This window comes from Martes martes (genome assembly GCF_963455335.1).
Source record: "Martes martes genome assembly, chromosome: 2".
Taxonomy (NCBI): domain Eukaryota; kingdom Metazoa; phylum Chordata; class Mammalia; order Carnivora; family Mustelidae; genus Martes; species Martes martes.
In genome coordinates this window covers 167,969,461-167,988,923 of record NC_137889.1, presented here as the reverse complement: position 1 = coordinate 167,988,923, position 19,463 = coordinate 167,969,461, and positions in this window count along the sequence as shown.

Genomic DNA, 19,463 nt, shown 5'->3' with positions numbered 1-19,463 from the left:
TGCTCTGCTCTGTCTGCAGTCTCGTCTTTCTGTCATCTCCCACTGTTTATTTGTACTTGCCATTGCATTCACTCATTCAACCAGTTATTGTTGAATGCCTGCTATGTAGCATTAGCTCCAGGGGAAATGAATATTTATAGAACTCTTCAAATTGCTCACAGTCTAGTGGGCAAAGAAGTACACTGATGTCTTCCTCTACATTGATTAAAGTGTGATCTTCCTTAAAATAAATATCAAATATTGGGGCTCCTGGGTGGCTCAGTGGGTTAAAGCCTCTGCCTTCGGCTCATGATCCCAGGGTCCTGGGATGGAGCCCGGCATGGGGCTCTCTGCTCAGCAGGGAGCCTGCTTCCTCCTCTCTCTCTGCCTGCCTCTCTGCCTACTTGTGATCTCTGTCTGTCAAATAAATAAATAAAATCTTTAAATAAATAAATAAATAAATAAATATCAAATGTGAACTTTATGGATTTATCTTAACTGCTGGAAAACATACTCTAGTTTCGTCATGAGAAAAGGGAGACCTAGGCAAGACAACTCCATCCGCAATACCTATACCTCCACTCCTAGGAATCAAGGGTATGCCCCTGCAATCCTCTTGCTTCTAGAAAGATCTGTCCCATTCTGCTCCCTATAAAATATTCACAGTTACCAAGATTTGCTGTGGTACTCTCTGGTAATCTCCTTATGATTTTCTTCCTTTTTTGTATCATTTTCATAAGAAATCCAGGTTCATTCCTGGAACTATTCATTACTTCTATTTTGGTTCAAAAATATCACTCTTACCTCTGCCATGCAGTCAGTAGAATATAGTTTGCACCATGAGGAAAAACGGGACTGAAGTAGGTCCCTGCATTCTAGTCTTGGCTTTACAGTTCTCAGTATGATATTTGAGTTTTGTTTGGAATTGGTTTCTTATTGCAAAATGAAGATAATTCTTTCCTGCTCAGTGGGTTGCTGTAGGTAAAAATTACACATTGCATATTAATTTGTTCAATTTAATCACTATACAAAGATACAATGTGTAGACTATTGATAAATATTAATATAAATTTCAATAAGATTTATTTTTGAGATTACATCTAAATCTGTAAATAATAATCTCTTTGGATACATGACACAAAATTGTCATAGTGTATGCCTTTTAAGTTAAAAGGCAAGTTTTCAGAACACAAGTCAGGGGTACAATGTGATCATTAATGGAGATGTTACACACTTTTTAATTGGAAAATGAAATAGTCAGAGCCCTAGAGTAAACTTGACACCTTCTTTGTTATCTGAGAACTTGATTTTGTGCTATAATTACTTTAGGATCCCATTAAAGTTTCAGGCTAGCCAAGTGATTGAGCTATACATGTGAATAAACCTGAACTACTACGTGCAAAGTGAATTCTTTGATAAATATATCCTGCTGATTTGGTTTCAAGGGAATCGGCATTAATTTCAGGTCCTTTTTCATTGAACACCTAAGAGGCAGTCACTTGGAAAGAAGCATCAAAACATGTGCCTTGAGATAAGAAAACAGACTTTCCAAGTGCTAATTTATAACTTGTAATTAGCAGCAATGCTGTTTACTCCGTGTGTTTTAGTCCCAGCAAAGTTTGAAACTCTTTCCAGTAATTCGAGATCATTAAATATCAATTCAGTGTCTAGGATAAGTGTTGTGGGGAAAAAAAAGAAAAAGGGAAAAATAAAAGAATGTGACCTCTAGATCCTGAGTTTTCTAGTCAACCAGGAAGGAAAAATACATTAAAAGAGCCCCAACTATTTTGTAGGAAATGGGAGAACTATTTTATCTAATTAATCCTTATAATCAACTTTCACAGGAGGATACTGTAATCCCACTCATTTGATTCTCTTAACTGAGTTTAGGAAGAGGATATTTTAATTCCCCCTTTTCAGTAGAATGGATCATATAAATGACTCTTCTTGAGCATTCAATAAATCCAGAATTATACAATTTGTATGCCTCAGAACTGATAGCTGCTCTCATCTGGTCTCTTAAAATAAGAGTTAAAATGTGTGTGCATGTGTGTGTATGTGTGTATGCATACGTGTATATATGTATATATATGAATGAATTGAAAGCATTGCACATAATATATACATAACAATGCTTTTAGCATCTGAAAGATAGAGCAATGAACAAAGGAGGCAAATCCTTGTACTCATGAACTTATATTTTAGAAAGAGAAAAAATTAAAATATATTGAAATAAATATATAATTTCAGTTTATATTTCAGTGATGCTCTCAAGAAAAATAAAGCAAAGGGATTAAGATTGATGGGGGGCATTTTGGAGCAGTTGGATAAGGCCTTTCTGAAAAAAATTTCATTTGACTAGAAACTAGAACAAAATGTAGGTGAGTGTCTTGGAAGTATCTTTAAGCCAGAGAAAATAGCAAGTGGAAATGCTCAAAGTTTAGACAAAACTTGGAACATTTAAAGAATAGAAAGATGGTATATTTGGACTAAGCAAAGAAGACAATGGTGCAAATTGTGGAATACTCATTATTAAATTTTATATACCCTAAACCATGGTGAATAATTTGAATTTTATTCTAAGTGTGTTGGGAAACCTTTAAAATCTTTTGAGCAGAATTATAGCCTAATTCTATCTAAATGAAAAAAAAAAAAAGAAAGAAAGAAAGAAAAGAAAAGAAAAGAAAAACTGAGGAGAGTGGCTTCAGGCACTAAAACAATTAGGACTCCAGAGAGTTGAGGTGGTTTTAGCAGGAGACATATATAGGGTTATGAAGGTGTTCTAGGTGAGAGGTTACAACTGCTTGGGCCAGGGTCACGACAGGGGTTGTAGAAAAATGACCGAATTCAGCATATATTTGCAACAATGTGGATACAGCTAGGGAGTATTATGGTAAGCAAAATCATTCAGCCAGAAAAAGACAGATATCATCTGATTTCATGTATATGTGAAATTTAAGAAACAAAACAAAGGAGCATACCAAAAGAAAAAAAAAAAAAAGAGAGAGAGAGACAGGCAAATCAAGAAACAGTCTCTTAACTATAGAGAACAAACTGATGGTTATCGGAGGGGACGCGGGTGGGGTTAGGTTAAATAGATAATGGGGATTAGGAAGTGCACTGCAATGAGCACTGGGTGTTGTATGGAAGTGTTAACTAACTGGAATTGAAATCTGAAAAAAACAGGATATATTTTGAAGATAGTCATAATATGGCATATTAACATTCTTGGGTGCATTAAATTAGGTAGTGAACTAAAAGTTTTATCATATTTTTGGTATCAAAATGGTAGACAACTATAAAAAAACTGGAAAAAATCATGAAAATAAAAGTGTTACAGCTAAAGGCTAATATAGAAAGCTCTTTAAATTTCTGCTCAAAATCAAAGATATAGTAATCAGCATTTTTTAATGTTTTCATTTATAAAATATGTTGAAAATCTGAAATACTTCTCTATCAGTTTTTCCTTTTATATTTTCTCTGTACATTTAAAATGGGCATGCCTTCCTTATTGGTTAAATATGGAAATGTCCAGAAATTAATCCCACTTTTTAGAATATACTTACACAGTGTCTTGATGCCTTAAAAAGTATATCAGTTACACATATAATTTGGTTTCAAACTGAATTCCAATGTGTGTGTGTGTGTGTGTGTGTGTGCTTGAGCCCTTGGGGTGATTTGGTATTCTCAGGGTATGATACCCATGTAAATCATTATGCAATTAGAAATTTCTGAGAGTAAACCCACATGGAACCAATGTTCAAACCTGCCTGTCAAAACTAATGATATATAATTTGTGCAGATCAAAGTAGGAAATTTTAATTAGTAATGGTGCAGTTAATAATTTGGGAATATATTATATAAAACTGGTACTGTTTGTTAAAAATAAATAAATAAATAAATAAATAAATAAATAATAAAACTGTGGTTGACAAGTAAATTGAAACCAAAGCATCAACCCTGTAGGGTTCTGCTTCTGAATAGTAATCTGGCTCAGCTCATTTATCATAGGGCAGAACCTGTTTATCAGGAAGCAGCCAGATGTTCAGCTTCCAACACTGGTGGTATCCTTCAAGGCTTTAGTGGTTTTCTTCAATTTGTTAATTAGAAATGTGAACACCTGGTTTTGGAGGGAGGTGAAAATTGAGAAGTGTAATTTATGTTTATGGCATTATCTTATAGGCTATTAAACTTCATGAAAGACACTAATTTTGGGTTACTAAGAATATACATATGTTGTAGCACAATAAAAATGCTTATATGTTATGCAGTTCTCATAGAGAAATAAATGCTTTAAAGGAAATTTTAAATTTTACTCCCCCAAAATGCTTCAAATCTTTGAATTAGAGGATCTAAGGAATAAAATTTGGAAAAGACCTCTAGCATAATGCTTCTCAAATTTTAATGTGCATACAAATCACCCAGGGGGTAATGTTAATATACAGATTCTGTCTCAGAAGGTTTGGGGAAGTACCTGAAATTCTGTTTTTCTAATACGCTCGCAGGTGATAGTGATGCTGCTGGTCCATGAATCATACTTGGACTGTCAAGGTTCTAGATACTTGAAAAGACAAGAAAAATCATAACATTTAAATATTCCATCTTTAGGTTGATATAGAAAGTTTTTTTGAATTTCTGCTCAACATTAAAAGAACCCAAACTGAGAATAATAGGTAAAGTTTTGGAAGTGTTTAGAAAGGGTTATATAACATGCTAATCAACAGACAGTTTCAGTACCTGGGGCAAAATTACATAAGCAATAAATGCTTCCTTTCAACCAGTCTGAGAAATCTCCGTTTAGTCTAAGAACATACCTTTTAATCATTAGATGGTGTAAACCTTTCTCTGTTTCTACAATCATTGATTTTGTTCACCTTCTACATTTTTCTTGTCTCATGTCTTGCCTAAGTCTATGAAAACAATTCTTAGCTAATTTAATCCCTATCAATTAATTAATTTCTTCTTTCCTAAAAGAATATAAATACATGAAAAACTTACATTGCTTAATACTTGCAGAAGTTTGATCCTGTTGTATTTGTTGCATTTAGTTTCCTCCCTACACCTTTACTCCAAATTCTGTAATATAGCAATTATCTGTCCAGAATCAGTTTTACAGTGTAGTAAAGGCCACAGGAATGCAGAGTAAAGATTTGAGAGTGATAGCTTTCCAGGTTTTTATGTTGAGCAAGGTAATCTTACATAATGAGAGCTTTTCAACTGTCTTATTGGCCACGAATGAGGGTCTCTACTTGAGTTGGGATCAACTTACAGTGGATATCGTGTAAGGTAAAGACAGAATGGGTATGCAAACTTCTGGGAATCCAACCTGAATTTCAAGCCACATCTTCTTCCAATCTACGAACATCTGCTGTTTACCACAAGACAGAAAATTGACCCTCAGTTCCTGTAACAACTCTACAATACTTTTAACTTACTTAATAGAGATATAATTTGATGTGACTATCAATGTTTAATAGAAATGCAATACTATGGGTTTTCTCTGCAGAATTTTGGAGACAGAATGTTTAAGTAATTTTTTTTTTTTTAATTGGGAGACAGTTAAACAATAGCTTCTGAAAGAACTGGTAACTGAATTAAAGTATACCCTTTAATTAGGCAAAGGTTATGTTTTGGAGATGAGTTCGGCATGGTAGAAAAGAAAATGTACACAAAACCAAGACAGAAGAAACAGAATGGTGAGTATTGCTGATGGATATAGATAGCTTAGGGAGACATGATATCCGAATAACAAAGGTACCAAATTATTAAGGAGTTCCTATTTCTTATTAAACATAAAATCATAGTTAATTCTACAAGTGTGGACATAAAGAATGGAAGTTTTAAAATTAAACAGTTTATGGTTTCTATGATGTTTGGAAATATATATATTTTTATTTTAATACTGCTACAATTATCTTCTCAGTGGGATTAATATCAAAACTGATAAAAATTTTTCATAAATGTTGTAATAACAATATTCATATCTACTACTGATATATTTTTTTCACTTCAATATATTTTTTAATCAAAATGAACTTCCTAGGCAGCCCCATACTGCTGAGGAATGCAACGAAATCCTTATGGTGGGTTCTCATATTCTTTCCCAGAAGGCTCGCAGGCCCATTTCCTTTCAGAGCTTTACACCCTTGGAAACACTTTTCCTAAAATGGAGATTCCAGGCCTCAGGGCTGATGTCTACCAGCCTCTGGGAAGCATTGTTGTTTTCTTATTTCTCAGCAGGAAATCGGAATGTCCCAGGGAGGATTAGAACATTCCCCCACAGCTCTGGTGAAGGGCTGGGAACACTGACTGGAAGTTGGAATCTGGTCGGAACATCTGGGAGTTCAAAGGAGGAAGTGTTAAGTTATTCATCAGGCTCCATAAATTCTCTTAAAAGTAGATGACTGTGCTCCACCAATAAGTGAAACCATATGATACTTGACTTTCTCTGTTTGACTTATTTCACTCAGCATAATCTCTTCCAGTCCTGTCCATGTTGCTACAAAAGTTGGGTATTCGTCCTTTCCGATGGAGGCATAATACTCCATAGTGTATATGGACCACATCTTCCTTATCCATTCATCCGTTGAAGGGCATCTTGGTTCTTTCCACAGTTTGGCAACCGTGGCCATTGCTGCTATAAACATTGGGGTACAGATGGCCCTTCTTTTCACTACATCTGTATCTTTGGGGTAAATACCCAGCAGTGCAATTGCAGGGTCATAGGGAAGATCTATTTTTAATTTCCTGAGGAATCTCCACACTGTTCTCCAAAGTGGCTGCACCAGTTTGCATTCCCACCAACAGTGTAAGAGGGTTCCCCTTTCTCCACATCCTCTCCAACACACGTTGTTTCCTGTCTTGCTAATTTTGGCCATTCTAACTGGTGTAAGGTGATGGAGAGGAGAAGGGAATTGAGGGAAATTGGAAGGGGAGGTGAACCATGAGAGACTATGGACTCTGAAAAACAACCTGAGGGTTTTGAAGGGGCGGGGTGGGAGGGTGGGGGAACCAGGTGGTGGGTATTAGGGAGGGCACAGATTGCATGGAGCACTGGGTGTGGTGAAAAAACAATGAATACTGTTACGCCTAAAATAAATTAAAAAATTAATTAAAAAAAAAAAAGTAGATGACTGTGAAGGAGATAGAAGACAATGGCACAAGTTGTCAGAGGAAAGGCATTACATACGTCTCACTTGAAACTGCCCTGAATGTGTCAGCTGAATAGGTCATTTCACACTGTGTGCGGCAGATCCACCGAGGACAGAATAGCTGTTGACCCTTCTCTCCTAAGATCCTTCCGTGGACGACAGGGGCACTTGCAAAAGCCGCCTCTAACCAGCTTCCGCCTGTAGGGTCGGGATGCTCTCCATCCACCCGCCATCGCCATCAGCCCCCAAACCTCTGCCCCTCCTGGAAGGATTTCTCCCTTCACCTAGCCAATCCCCACCCTCCACTTGTAAAGGGGAAGAGGTCTTTCCTGGCAACCCCAACTCCTGGTGACCTCTCCATCTTATGAGCTTCTCCAGCACATTCTGGTGGTATCACCTGTTACCATTTAATTGCTAGCTGCACTATGCCCCGCCGAGGGAGGATAAGCAATGCGGAAACAGATTAACCCCAAATTCTCAGTTACTTAACACAAAACATTTTTTTTCACTCATGTCACAGTATAAAGTGGGTATTCCTGGCCAGCTAAATATTCACATGAACATTCGGGGTTCCCTAAGCTCTGTTTTGCAAGCTCCACCCTCTTGAAGGTCCTTGGAGTCCTTGTTATTTAGTCGCCAGATGAGGAAAGAGCGCATAGGCAAGGTACACCCACTTCTACTGTGTAATAGGGCGTCTGTGAGCTTCCTCCGTATTGTGACTTGAAACAATAGTTCATTCTTCTCCTACTAATATTAAAAAGTTCATTCATTTATGTTTTCTGAAAGTTTTCTTCTATTGAAAGATTTTGTCCTATAATATTTAATAATAATGCTATTTTTATAAGTTAAAACATTAATACAATCAATACATGAAAAAACTCTCAACATGTATTGAAAATCAAATTTTAGGAAAGAGTCATGCTGCATTTGAAAATAACTTTTAATTCTAACAATGAAAATATGAGGCAGCTATTTATGGAGAAATAAAATCTAATTTCAGGATGCCTATTTCACTGACGGATTATTTATGTTTTACACTCATAAAAATTATTTCTAGAAAGCGATAGATTTACATACATTATTTGAAGAATCACAATGTTCTGTTAAAGGGTATATTGTTGTTTGATGAAAAAGACTAGCAAATTTTTATTAGCATGCTAATGTAGGTTATAATTTTAAAAGAGGAATTCGTTAAGTAAGAATCAAAAGGATAAAAAATATAAAAAAATAATTTATGCAGTCCTCTGGTATATTCTACAAGTAAGCATTACTCATTATTATTTTAGGAAGAATCAAAAGATAATAAGAATCCAACACAGTCCAAAACCCTAAGTTTCCCATCAAGTCCAGTCACAGTTGGCTAAAAGAAAAATAAAATAAAATAAGTAGGGTATTTATACGATCACACAACTGAAGGCAGGGTTAAGAGCATCCAGTAAAATTCCCTTAGTTTTGCATTTCTTCCTATACATGTTTCAGATTTATCCATGGGTGCCAAATGTCCACAAATTCCAGGACTCAGCAATGCACATCACTCCATGCAGAGGAGAAATCTCATTTATTTCACATTAAAAAAAAAAAAAAAGTTCTTAATTCTCTCTTATTGGTCTGACTTGGATCACTTTCTCACCACTGAGCCAATCCCACTGATTATTTTAGGTCATTGCCAGCAACTCTGTATGAGAAATGAGGTTTGCTCTCACAAGGCTGCTATAGGATTTGAGGCTCTGAGTAGGTAATACATGCCAGTTAACAAAATTTGATGCACTCTCAGTTACCTTGTACTTAAGATATCCAGAAAGAAAAGAAAATACATGCATAGACAGTGGTCAAAGTAGAAGGAGGAAAATACATTTAGTGCTTTTAAAAAATGTTTTTTTATGTTAGAGGGAATCATGCATTAATTCAGGATTTTCTCTGTGCTACTGACTTTGAAATCAAATCAAGTACTTGCTGCAATGCAGATATTTTCCCCCAATGCCTGGCAACATTTAAGCAGTGAACAAAGGACTCAAAATTCTGTGTTTTAAATAACTTACCCAGAGAATTCTTAGGTACATTTAATTTTCAGAAATACTAAAATTAATTATAAACACTTGAAATGTAAGAAGGATGCACCCTTTGTTTGTATTCTTATATTGCAGTGATTCACATAATTCTTGGTACATAGTATGTTTATGGGTATATATTTATTACATGGGCATACAAATGAATATACAGTCTGTGGCTCATTGAGAAATAAATGCCAATCACTTAGATTAAGTAAGAAGCTGGCCTGAGCTGTGGAGTGGAGGAAAGGCCTCCAACAAATGGTGCATTGGGCACTAGGTCTATAAAAATTTAAATCACACTGATGTTCTTTTTGTTTCCCACTGAGGTCTATTAAACCATTAAAAACCTTTGCCCTTTTAAACTCTCTAATCATTCGAAATTTATATTATTCAACCATACTTCTGTCTCTGTTTGTTCTTTGTTAACATTGTACCAACCTCTAAGCAACTCATTCACTGAAGACTTTGATGCCAAATATGCCATAATCCAACATGCATGACCTATGATTGTCATATCTGATAAATGGCTTCTCAGATTTTTCATCTTCTCATTCTGAAACTCTATATTCTTTTTTCATAGATATGTCTTATATGCATTTACTTTCCTTGGTGCTTTCATAGTCCAAGATACTATCAACTTTTCCTAGATTGCCTTAAAAATTGGTATTCTGATTTTATTCTACTCCAAACCATTCTCCAAGCTGCAGACATAATACTTTTTCCATGTTAATCTGACTTTTTCATGTTTAAACTCCTCTAATTGATTTCCTATCTCTTAGGAAAAATATTAAAAATATTATTAAAATGTTATTAAAAACTGCCAATTAAAAATTGCTATTAAAAATTTACCTGCATGTTTTACCTATGCAGTCTTAAACTTTTCTCCACTCATTCTCTGGACTCCAAAACAACAATATTTCTTTCAGATCTTTAAATAAACCATGTTTGCATTCCATAACAGCCACTTTCTACATGTGACTAGAATATACCCAACCATCCTTCTTTACATTGTTAGTTTCTATAACTATCTCTCAATTCCATTTTCTATTCTTTAAAAGAGCTTTCCTAACTCCTGCACAATGTCAGGCCCATATAGCACTGTCCACAGTCATTTTCTATTACATAATACTGTTTGTAATTAAAGAGCATCATTGACTATTAATGTCTTATTACTCCCTCCAAACAGCAAACTTCATGGGAGCAGAGGTTGCATCTGTCCTAATTTACCACTTAATGTCAAATGCTTACCAAAATACCTAAAACATGAAAGGTCCTTATTAAATATTTTTAAATAAATGAATAAATTCTGTGCTTCTGAGCTTCATTTTTCTTATTTATGATGCTTGAGTGGTAGTTAATGCAGGGCTTTCTTCAGAGGAATACATTCCACTCAAACCCCTGTTGTGGTCCCTCACATGAAACAGCAGCTCAAAAAACTGTCTTCATTTGTCTTTCTTTCTTTTCTTTTCTTTTTTTTTAATTTTATTTACTTATTTGACAGGCAGAGATCACAAGTAGGCAGAGAGGGGAGCAGAGAGAGAGAGGAGGAAGCAGGCTTCCCGCTGAGCAGAGAGCCCGATGCGGGGCTCGATCCCAGGATCCCTGGGATCATGACCTGAGCCAAAGGCAGAGGCCCAACTCACTGAGCCACCCAGGTGCCCCTTCATTTGTCTTTCTTTCCTTCTTAACACATTGGCATTTAATGACAGCATGTTTCTGATGAGATTATTGTAGAATTGATGTTGCATTTGGATTTATTTGAAAATAAATCCAGCTTTATAAAGATAATGTCATTTGAAACTCAAATGCTCATAATGTTCTGCTACTTTGTTTGCATACAGGAATTTTTGTTAATTTTACTCATTTAGAGTCTTAATTTTTTTTTTTTTTTTTTTTTAGGAAAATAAGATAGCCTCTGTTGATTCTTCACAAACATGCTGCATTAAAATCAGAACCAGAGAGACAATTTGGAACTCCACTCTGCCATGAAAATAAATAAACAACTTTAGTGTTTGAGATACGGTAGCTATTTAAAAAACCTCTAAAGACTTCTGAATTTTATTATCATCCCACCTTTAGAGTTAATACGAGATGTTTTTATTTCTTTTCATTTCTTGTAAGATGTTTTTATTGAGAAACACTCATGCATTTGAGAAAGTATAGTTTTCTCTGTGGTATTTTTATTCTAATAACAAAGACTGTATGTTAGAAAAGATGAGTTATAGAGAATAAATTATTCTGTTGAAAATTTGAACTGTTAAATTCAGAACTCATTTAGAAAGGATGACCTGAACCAATATAAGTAATGCAAGATGAGAAATTTACCCTTAATGCAAAGGCAAGACTGCAAATTTTAGGTTGTATAATCAGGAGTCAAAAATTAGAGGGAGAAGAGAAAAGAGAGATCAGAAGGAAAAGAAGAAAGTTATCAAAAGTTATGGTGGAGGAGAAAAATACCTTAAAGGGAGAATGGTATATTAAATTTTAATTTGCTCAAATTTTCTATAACACCTCTTTACTTAGGAAATTGCCACTAGAGTTTGATTCCCAAAGAGAAGCATAGTGTGAGTCGTTTAAAAAAAAAATAGTAGTAAAAAGCAATTTTTGAGTTTTGAGTTAGTTCTATTTGGAAAAATTTTTCGCCAGACTTTTCTCCTGGCTGACTCCTCCTCAAAATTGAAATAACAGTTTAAGTTCACTTCTTCTTTGGAGAATCACTATCAGATTATCTACCTTTATTCTTTATTATAATACCTTATTGTTTTTATTTAAAACAATATTTAATTTTAAAATTTAAAACAAATCCACAATTAACTAATTTATTTATTTGTTCATTTGCTATTTATATTCTTATCAACTATAATGTAAACCATGAAGGCAAGGACTCTCTCTGTCTTGTTAGGTCATTGTATCAATAGAAGTTATCACCAAGTGTAAAAATATTTGTTAAATTAAAAGATGATGGAATTAGTGGACGATGCTCTGAAAATCACATATTTTGTCAATTTTAATGCAGATTAAAAGCACTGCTCTAAAATTTCTAGGTACAGTACAAGATCTCTAATAATGAACAACACTGGGAAAAATGTCTCTGAAAACACATTCTCAGGAGTGGTAATAAGTTTCAATCCATTCATGTATGTGTGTATACACACATATACATACACAGTCACACATATGCCATATATAAAAGGCATCACAGATTCTGGGAAGGGTTTTAAGACTTTTATGTATAATAAAAATTTATCATAATAAATCTATTATCAATCTACTAGATCTATTATAGTATCTATGATATAATCTCCTTTTTTACAGATAATAAAACACAGATAGAGAGTAAATAAGCTGCTCTTAAGACAGGTATTCATAGCTAGAAGTAGGATTAAAATGCAGATAATCCAGATCCCAAATCCGTTGCATTCAATTATCACGTAAGGCAGAGGAAAGGTTCAGCCTATATCTGAATTAAAATATATCAGTAAAAATGAACTTTCAAGAATTACAAGATATTGAAGATTATCGGATATCAAAGCTATCTGTTCAACTGTTCTTTATGTTAATTGAGTTTTAGCAAGATGTATGACTGCCAAAGACTACATTTTTAGATTCTTTTGCTGTCTGTTGGAGATGTGAACAAAAGTGATGTGTCTCACTTTTCTGTCTGATCCTTAATATTTGTGTCTCTTCTATGTTCCCACAGACTAGGAAACAGTGAAAACTGAATGAGTGAATTTGAACTGACTTTGGAAGACGATAGATAATAAATAGTCGGGATATTGGATGGATATCCAATATCCATCTGAAAGAATGTCTCAAAAAAGAAAACAAATGTATTGGAGAGAAAGAAATGAAAGAATTAATGTTGGAAAAATTGTTTTGACTAAGAAAGAGGTTGACATAAAGCTGAAGATCAGTGTTTGAGATTTGAAAGAGAGAAAGTAGAAAGCCAATGATATTATAATTAAGCTGGTAACTAAGAATCAAAAGGCACATGATCTCTAGTCTAAAAGAAAGAGTGATTTACAGTGTTCTTAATGAAAATAGATTGTTCTTATATATATATGTATATACATATATACATATATATGCAGTATATATATACTGCATATATATATATATGCAGTTATTCTAGCACTCAAGTTTAAGAGCAATGAAACATTTTCTAGGCATGTTAGTGAATGCATAGTACTTAAAATGCATCATTCTTTCTGAATTCAGTTATTCAAATATTTTCTTCAGCAAACTTAAAACAAAGGCATGAAAGTAAGAAATAGGAATCAATAACATTATTGTCATCATCAACAAAACAACAGCAATAATAACAAAAGTGGAACTGGACAGAGGGTGATAAAAACAAAACTGGAAATTAGAAGATGTGAAAAATTTCTTTCTTGAAATTATAGTACATGAATACATGACTAAAAAACTAAGAATAAAAAAAACATCAGACACTAGGGAACACAAAAATAATACATATATATGACTCTATATAAAAGTCTGTCTCTATGGATATCTCATGGAGTACAAATTAAATTTTCATGTTATGATTCATAATGAGATGACTATAAGAAATAGGTTTTCTGAAAAAAAAAATGTATCTACAGCATACCTACAAGGTAGGTTAGGTAATTCACAAAAGAGCAGAAGAATAACTGATGTTCTGAAATCATGAGTAATATTTTTGGTTCTGTAGTTGGTAAAAAAACTATCATAATTTTCCAAAAGCATTCACCTTATCATCAGTAATTTTCTAAGAGCATGGTTTGCTATTTATGTAGGAAACTATGCCAAGTGATCAATATTTAAATGTACTAATTTTTAGAGACTCCTTCTTCATTTGTATTCACTGGTATTTATTGCTTTTTCTTGGTTAAAAGATGATGGTGTTTTTCTTTCCTTAATCTCTGTGAGCTGGTATTATTATTATTATTATTATTATTATTGAAGTATAATTAGCATACATTGCTATACTAGTTTCAGGTATATAATATAATATAATCATTCAATAATTTTATACATTTCTCAATGCTCTTTAAGATAAATGTACTCTAATCACCTTTATTTAAGTCCCCCATCCTGTCACCTCCCCTCTAACAACCACCAGTTAGTTCTCTGTATTTAAGTGTCTGTTTTTTATCTTTGTTTATTCATTTGTTTCTTAAATTCCACATATGAGTGAAATCATATAGGATTTGTCTTTCTCAGACTTATTTAACTCAGCATTATATTCTGTAGATCTACCTATGTTGTTGCAAATGACTAGATTTAATTTTTTTTAATGGCTGACTAATATCCGTTTGTGTATTTATATACTACATCTTCTTAATCGATTCATCTGTGGGTGGGCCCTTGAGTTGCTTTCATATCTTGCCTATTGTAAATAAGGCTGTAAATTAGTGTTTTTGTTTTCTTTGGGTAAATACAAAATTATATAACTTTTTGAAGAACCTCCACGCTGTTTTCCACAGTGGCTACACCAATTTGTATTCCCACCTACAGAGTGCTTAAGAGTTCCTTTTCCTCCACATCTTTGCAAACACTTATTACTTCTTGTATTTCTTTTTAGCCATTCTGACAGGTGTAAAGTGACATCTCATTGTTATTTTAAGTTGCATTTCTCTGATGTTAGTGATGCTGAGCAACTTTTCATGTGACACCTGAAAACATGAAAGAAGACATTGACAGAATAAATTCCTGGAAGAAAACATAGGCGGTTATTTCTTTGACATCAGTTGTAGGAACATTTTTCCAGATATGTCTCCTCAGGCAAGGGGAAAAAAAAGCAAAATTAAACTATTGGGACTCCACCAAAATAAAAAGCATCCACACACTGAAGGAAATCATCAACAAAAAGGCAACCTACCTAGTGGGAGAACACATTTTGCAAATAATATATCTGATAAGGGGTTAATTTCCAAAATACCTAAGGATCTTATACAACTCAACACCAAAGAAACCCAAATAATCCAAATTTTAAAAAAAATGAATAGAGAAAAAAAAATGAAATAGAGAACCTAAAGACATTTTCCCAAGAAGACATACAGATAGCCAACAGACACGAAAAAAAGTGTTACCTTATTTTTATGATAGAATAATTTAAATTTCTGGAAATATAAACATATTCCTATAATAATTTCATATAATATCATATAACTTGAAATATAGTTACCTTTTCCTCTGAAATTTTATTTTAATCTGTCCAATTCAAATTTACTAGAAACTATTTGGGCCTAAGCTTTCTCATTATGGTTTTTTATAAAATATTTACTTTCATTCTCTTGTTCCAAAATGTAATCCACACTTTTATTTTAGGATCCTCATTAGCATTAAACTTTGCCAGAATTTGGTCTATTTTTTTCTGCATTTCAAAATACATTTTCTTCATCACTGGTGCTGCTATAACCAAGAAAAAATATTTACTTAATAGACAAAAATGTTGAAATTCAAAACTGGAGAAAGCTTGCCAATATGCTAAAGTGTCTGAGTTTTATACCACCTGGAATCCCAAAGGCCTTTCTGCAACAAGCAAGAACAATTTAGGAGCCATACATGGAATAAAAATCACAGTGCAATTAAATTTTGATTTTCAGAATGTGAGTTTTATAGTGCATTGGCACATATTACTCTTCTTTTTCCATTAACCTAAAAATGGATAGAGAGAGAGGTGCCTGGGATGACTGGGTGGCTCAGTCAGTTAATTGTCTGCCTTCTGCTTGGGTCATGATTCCACGGTCCTGGGATCGAGTCCCACATTGGGCTCCCTGCTCGGTGGGGAGTCTGCCTCTCCCTCTGTCCCTCTGCCTTCTTGTGCTTTTCCTCATGCTCTCTCTCACTCTCTCTCTCTGACAAATCGATAAAATCTTTAAAAAAAAAAAGATAGAGGTACCTGTTGTGACTAATATAGACCAATGTTACAGAAATAGGAAAAATAAAATAAAATAAAAATAACATTGAAAACAGCCTCTTGCCCAATGAAATGCAAGGAAACTGTCTTTCTTTAATCTATTTCTTAATCTGTGTTTGAATTTCCATTAGCTCGTAGTCTTTGTGTATGTGGATGTTTAGAATCATTGAATCACATGTGAGATACAGCTTTGGTCTTGGATACAAGGGTAAACTATTGATTTGCACACATTAAAATATTACATAGACAGATGCACCGATTGAAAGACCATCCTGGGTGTGGCATGGCAATACACGGACTGATTGAGCAAAAATTAAGGGCCAAAAAGATCAACAGTAGCAATAATAAAATTAACAGTAATGAAAACAATGAACCACACACTATGAAGCAGATTTAATGTCCCTATCAACTAGTCAATAACAAATGAGCAGAATCATATCAGTAAGAAAAACAGTGTTAAAATTCCCTGCCCTCTATAAGCTAACAATGTAGTCAAAGACTAAATCATGTTACATTGTACATTAACATACATAAAATATCATTATATAATTACATTTAAATATAGTGCTCATTATAGTCACCTCTATTCCAGGTTCTAGTAAAGTGCTCTCTATTTTTCCTTATGGACATTTTGATATTTCCTTTAGAATTATTACATTTATCCAAATGAATGTGATATGTATTATTATTAAGTTGTCTCAAACTGTCTTTGAAAAATATGGAAAATTTGAATCACTATGTTATATATCTGAAATTAATAATACATTGTATGTTAAATAACTAGAATTTAAGTAAAATTTATAAAATATATATGGAATATTGGTTACATTATTATTAAATAGAAGTTGCCACAATAATTCAGAAGATAGGAAGATATCTGGTGGGACTTGAAATTTGGTAGGGAAATAAGATTTAATTCTGGAAGTAAGGAATGACAAACAAGGGAATGGAAGTAATGATCAATATAGTATTCTCATAAAAGAGAGAAGTGGGCATTGAATGACAGGAAATGGGAGAAGTAAACTTCGAGCCCAGGCAGGTAATTGGAAGCCATGCATGTCAGGAAACTGCATGCAAAATGGACTCAATAAAGAATAGAAAATCATTAAAGTTGTATGATTCTGGATTATATGTGATAAAATGTATGTTCAAATTTGTAAATTGATTTTGGGGTGCCTGAATGTCACTGTCAATTAAGTGTCAGACTCTTGCTTTCAACCCAGGTCATGATCTCTGGGTTGTGATCCTGAGATAGTGAGAGCAAGGCCTGTATGGGGCTCTGCACTCAGTGCAGAGTCTGCTTGAGACTCTCTCCTCATTCCTCCTCTCCGCCCAAAATAAATAAATAAAATACTGTCTAATATTGTAATTTTGGGACATCTGGGTGGCTCAGTTGGTTAAGCAGCTGCCTTCTGCTCAGGTCATGATCCCAGGGTCCTGGGATCGAGTCCCACATTGGGCTTGCTCAGTGGGGACCCTGCCTCTCCCTCTCCCTCTGCTTGCCACTCTGACTGCTTGTGCTCTCTCTCTCTGTCAAATAAATAAATAAAATATTTAAAAAGAATAAATAAAATTGTAATTTTGAAACAAATCTTAAGAAAAGTAAAAGTAAAAAAAAGGCAGTAATAATTATAAATATTAATAACAATGCCATATGAAGGAAGATTTTTAATAACTAGATTTGGTAATTTTTTTTTTTTCTATGTAACAGGCAGTGATATTTGGACTCACCAAACTGATTCAGTATTTTAAAGGAACAGTGCATTAAAAATGGAGAGAGGTCAGTTTTATGGCATTATTAAAGAATAATACAATAATATAAAAATTTGAGGGGCACCTGAGTGCCTCAGTCAATTAGGTGGCTGCCTCTTGATTTCAGCTCAGGTCATGATCTCAGGGTCCTGGGATCAAGACCTGTGATGGGCTTGATCCATGCTCAGCGGGGAGTCTGTTTAAGGATTGTCTCTCCCCTTCTCCCACTGGCCCTTCCCTTTCTTTCTCTCTCTCTGGAATAAATAAATAATTTTTTAAAATAATCCCAATAATATTATAAAAATTGTTTAATTATGACTTTGAAGGGAAAAGTTGGTTATACTCATTTTGTCTGTGACACGTTTACATAAAGATATAAGTACAAGCTAATACTTAGTTGTTAAATGAGGTGTGCACAGAAAGAACTTTTTATATGCTTGATATATCATGATAGCACAAATGCTAATTTACTTATAAACATTTTTACTTCAATATGCAAAAAGACAAAATTATGTCCTAATATTTGCACATTTGCATTTTCTAATCTTAAGATGAAACATACCATTTGATTCTAAAAATATGTCTGTAATAAAGGCATTAAGAGGAGAAAGCCTTAATGATTTTATGGATTTGTTCATATGTATATGAGAAACCAGTTACTTTTGACACTTTTGAGTTAGCTAATAAAAAAACAATGAGTAAAACTCAGAGCAGGACAATCATGAGCCATTGTCATATAAATCAACCTATTTAGAAAAAAATATATCATTGGTGGTGCTGGAGAAAGATATATTATGAGCTAATGTTACTGCTTCCCTTTGGCCAATAAACATTAGTCAGAAGGCAAGGAATGCCTTTGTCACAGCCTACAAAAGTTAACCTCTAGAGGCACAGGGCTGAATGGGAAAAGTGTGGAGAATGGATATGGATTAGCCAAAGGAAAATATTCAGCACAGTCACATTATGTTGCGTATTTCATAAATTAGGTACTGTAATTTTTCTTTTTTTTTTTTTAAGATTTTATTTATTTGATGGACAGAGATCACAAGTAGGCAGAGAGGCAGGCAGAGAGAGAGGAGAAAGCAGGCTCCCCACTGAGCAGAGAGCCTGATGCGGGGCTCGATCCCAGGACCCTGGGATCATGACCTGAGCTGAAGGCAGAGGCTTTAACCCACTGAGCCAGCCAGGCACCCCGTGTAATTTTTCTTTAATGAATTTGTACTACCTGTAGAGATGAGAGATATCTGCATGTACTGTTTCACAAATAGTTATAAACCAACATGATGCCTTTTTATACTCATTTTATAATAAAACCAGAATTGAACAAAATCAAGATAGCTTCCACAAGATTGTGAACCTGTCATGAACACCAACCACAAAAATGAGAGAATAGACTCTGGTCATTTAGATATTTCTGTTTGGTCTAAAGACATAGTAAATATATGAAATTTAAATTTATGTTATTCCCTAAGTTATTTGTTTTTCTTATTGAAATACAAATTATAAGCTGCTTTTTTCAAATCAAGTGATAGAAAAACACAATGCATCTTAAAAATGAATATTTCTTTCACGTTAGAAAATGCAAGTATTATTTGTACTAATTGGTTCTATCTTTATGAAATTTAA